Here is a 4,307-nt window from a genome sequence, read left to right on the forward strand (position 1 = left end):
TTCCTTTGTTAATATACATTAAGGATACCCAATGGAAGTGGAGAACCTCACCACCACAGTGACGGAATTTGTCCTCTTGGGTCTCACCCAGAGTCCAGAGCTGAAGTATCTTCTTTTCCTGGTCTTCTTCTTAGTCTACCTCATGACCTGGCTCAGTAACCTGACCATCATCATTGTGGTGATCACCAACAGCCATCTCCACATTCCACTGTACTTCTTTCTGGCCAACTTGGCCTTTGCACACATCAGTGACTCTTCAATCACAGCAGTCAAGTTGTTGTGGGACCTTGCTTCTCATACCAGAACCATATCCTTCAACTGGTGCATCATCTAGATAGTCTTATTTAATTTTAGTGAAGGTTCTGGCATCTTCCTCCTGGTGGTGATGGCAGTTGATCGGTATGTGGCCATTCATAAGCCACTGCATTACTTGACAATCATGAATCAGGATGTGTGTACAGGACTGGTGATAGGGTCATGGATGGGAGGATTTACTCACTCTATTGTTCAAACTGCACTGATCATCCAGCTTCCGTTCTGTGGAACCAATATCCTGGACAATTTCTACTGTGATGTCCCACAGGTCATCAAACTGGCCTGTGCTAATACCTACCTAGTTGAGCTGCTAATGGTCTCCAACAGTGGACTGCTCCTTTCATGCATCTTTTTGATCTTGCTCATGTCTTATAGTATCATCTTAGTCAAAATCAGGAAACACGTCACAGATGGACAGCACAAAGCTCTGTCTACCTGTGCTGGCCAGATCACAGTCATGAGCTTAATATTTATCCCAGGAATCTTCATCTATGACTGACCCTTCAAGAAGATATTAGGAGACAAGATAGTTTCTGTCAACTACTCTCTCATCACTCCAGTGTTGAACCCAATCATTTACACTCCAAGAAATGCCAGGATGAAAAATGCTATCTGGAGGTTAATGACCAGAATATTGTTCTTCAGGAGAAAGTAATGAAATCGAAGCTCTAACTGGAATAATGAGGAGCACAACGTACATCTCAACTTTCAAAACATTTGGACCAACTCTGAGAACAAATTGGATTCCATCTATGGACTGAACAAAAGACACGAGACCTGGTAAAACTCTTGTGAATAATGGTTTTTAGTTAAGTAATGCCTTATAACAAAAGATAAAAAAGCACCTTGCTTGAAGTTCAATAGGCCATGCTACTCAACCCCTCCCATCCCCACCAAAGGACAGCCTGTAGCGTGGCTGGAACCCCTCTCAGGCTGCTCAGTTGTGAACTGTGTGTGCTGGTTCTCAGCCCTAGCAGGCAGGTGGCCCCAGTCAGCCAGGCCAGGAGGTCTCTAGGTTATAGCCATCTGCTCTCTCCTTGTCCACCTGTTCAGTCTCCTTCCTTGCCAGCTTCTGCTTCCAATTCAGCCCCACAGTCCTTTTCCTAATCTACTGCCCACTCCAACCCCACAGTGCATTTTGGCCCTCTGTATTGAATCATATGGCTTCCTTATCTCAGTGCCAGAAGGACAGGGGTTGTCAATGAGAGCTCAGAAAAGACAGGCTCCCTGCTTAGTTCCAGAGTCAAAATGGGACAGTTTGCATGGGATTAACAAAGACTTCCTTTATGTCAAATGCCAGGTCCCTGCTGTGGAGCTTCTAAATAAAGGGGTGTGGGTGGGGTTGGGTTTTGTTTTTGTTTTTAACAGTGAAACAGGTTTTTTGCCCCTATCTTTCTTCCTCAAAGCAGCCAAGCTGTTTTGGCTGAATTCTTCCAAAACCTTTTCAGCCAGAGGAAAATATGCAAGACGTTAGCTATTACTCTGATTTGTTAAAGTTTAGCCCTTATGAGCAACTGAAAGGAAAGCCTTATAATAGGAAATGTATGGCAACCTTTAATAATAGGTGGCATGCTACCACGCCTGCCTTTAAGTCAGGCGTGTACCCTTTCTACCTATACATCCAAATGGTTCATTTCTAATATTGCCATTATTTTTACTGTAATTTGTAAACTGAATTCTTGTATCTTAAAATATTGCTACTTATATACACAGCCGTGCTGCTTTTGTCAATGCTAAAATAAATAATTGACGGTAATGTAAACTTTGTTTTTTACTTTGCTGGTAATGACTTGCCCCAGTACCAACGTGATTGCTAGTAATAGAAACGGTACAGCTACTGAAATGCACAAGGCATTCACTCATTTCTTGAAGAGTGATGTTGCTAAAAGTAATAGCGGAGCATATTTAGTAGGGTTGTGCGAAATTCCACCACCAGTTTTGTTTTGATGCTGTTTCGACCTGTTTTGAGGTAGAAACAGCAAAATTGAAATGGAACAGCTATCGTCAAAACGACCTGAAAACAAAACGAGGCAAGTAGAAACGCTTCATCGTTTCAATGCTGTTTCGACGTTTTGCCCATAGGCTATAATGGGGAAGGTTGAAACAGCCTACAAATTTGTCATTTCTGGCCAGATTTGGATGAAACATGCAGAAATGGTAGCCCCTGCTGAGACAACAAAGCTTGCCAAGTTTCAAGAAGATAGGTGCAGGGGCTTCAGAGAAAATGTACCTCAATGTCTTGAGAGCCAAACTTGCGTCATGCATATGCGTCACACCATAGCAGGGTCAGAACTTCAGGCATGCTAGCCTCTGTGGAGGCCACAAATCCTGCCAAATTTCAAGGAGATAGGTGCAGGGATTTGGGGAAACTGAACCTCAAGCTCTGGAGAAGCAAAACTTGCGACATGGGTGACACTATGTGTTTTAAGGCGCAGCAGGGTGAAAGCTGCAGGCCTGCCAGCCCCTGCTGAGGCCACAAAGCCTGCCAGCTGTCAAGGAGATAGGTGCAGACTCAGGCAGACTTACAGACTCAGGCAGAGAAGCATGGGCTTTTGTAGGCTACAGCCCACTTCATTAGATGCTATTCATATTTGTAGTATATAATAAAATAGGCTGTAGCCTACAAAAACTCATGCCTCTCTGAATAAGTTAGTCTATGAGTTGCCATACTGCCCTGCCTTCTGCCTAAGTTTCAGTCTAATATGGCTAACTACCTTGTGTGGTGGGTCAGTAGGAGGTGCTCTTGCAGTGCGCCACACACCTCACTGTGCCCAACCACCTACCAAGCTCTGAGTGCCTCCCCGGGGGTGCCTCATGCCCAGCTGACCCCCTTACTGGAGCACACCCGCAAGCCTGGGGTCACCACTGCTACCACCCAGGGGTTCTGGTCTGTTTTGGCCCTATGCCTCCTGGGGTACACAGGCCTTGTAGACCTAGAGGATGCTTGACCCACTGCAAAAACTTAGGGTGCTTCCTTTAGCCTGAAGCACAAGTAGCCTCCCTTAGTCAACTGGACTAAGGGGACATGAAGGCACGCCCCTATCCCTTTCCCAGCCAGTCCACAACACTTTGTATAGAAAGGAGAATTTTATTGGTACAGAAAGAAGGCCTGGGGTAAGATACAGGTTAGTGCAAGATCAAAGAATACTCTTAGAGCAAACAGTGTGGCTAGATAGTCTTTGATTACACAACCCTGTGTTACTGCAAACTATGTAGCTAGATAGGTTCCAGTAGATTACTCCCAAGTATCATCCAGAGGCTGGTTGCTTTCCTCTGGAAGCAGGCAGTTGCTTGTGTGTCCAGTTTCAAGTGACAGAGGGAGAGGGCTACAGCATTCAGCTGCTCCTCTCTCCCCATGAGCCCTAGGGCTCCAGCATGGCTCTGCCAAAGATGTTTCAGCTCAAGATAGCTCTGCCCTCCTTCTTTATGGAGACCCCTTTTATCCTCTATTGTGACCTCATCACTAACGTCCCACGAGGAGCAGCCCCACTGGCTAATGCCTGGTGCTTTCAAATGACATCACCTTTCCAGATGAGGAAGCTAGTCACATGACCCACAGTGGCGGGGAAACTTGAGGCAAAGGGAACAGATCCCCCCTCCCTCTGTCATGTATCCAGTGCAGGTTACAACTCAGGGTTACCTGAAGCAGATGGGGTTCTCTCATACAACTATTTTGACTATGTTTGCACTACCATGCAATCTGCAATGGAGAAATATCAAAAGGAAAGAAAACTCATAGGAAAGGTCCTTGGCACATTACACCTTTGAGGTCAGAGGCAGACGTGAGTCAGTGAATCCACGTGCACGTCAAAGATGGGAGGTAATTTTAGTATCCATACTCTAAAAGTGAGGAATCTTGAGAGACGGATTCCTTCTGAGGATGCAGAGTAAAAAGTTGCTTTGGACATGTCTACACGGTCCCCAGAGCAAGCCTGAAGCGACACTGAGAATAAAACCGTGCTCATTCATTCCTCCTTAGCACGTGCAAGAGC

General features: G+C 45.5%; 1 pseudogene; it reads left to right on the forward strand.

Moving 5' to 3' along the window:
- The first annotated feature begins 31 nt into the window (after positions 1-31).
- LOC112548983 lies at positions 32-970 on the forward strand (annotated as a pseudogene).
- Positions 971-4,307: the final 3,337 nt, after the last annotated feature.

The sequence above is a fragment of the Alligator sinensis genome, unplaced genomic scaffold (assembly GCF_000455745.1).
Source record: "Alligator sinensis unplaced genomic scaffold, ASM45574v1 scaffold1843_1, whole genome shotgun sequence".
NCBI classification, from domain to species: Eukaryota; Metazoa; Chordata; order Crocodylia; family Alligatoridae; genus Alligator; species Alligator sinensis.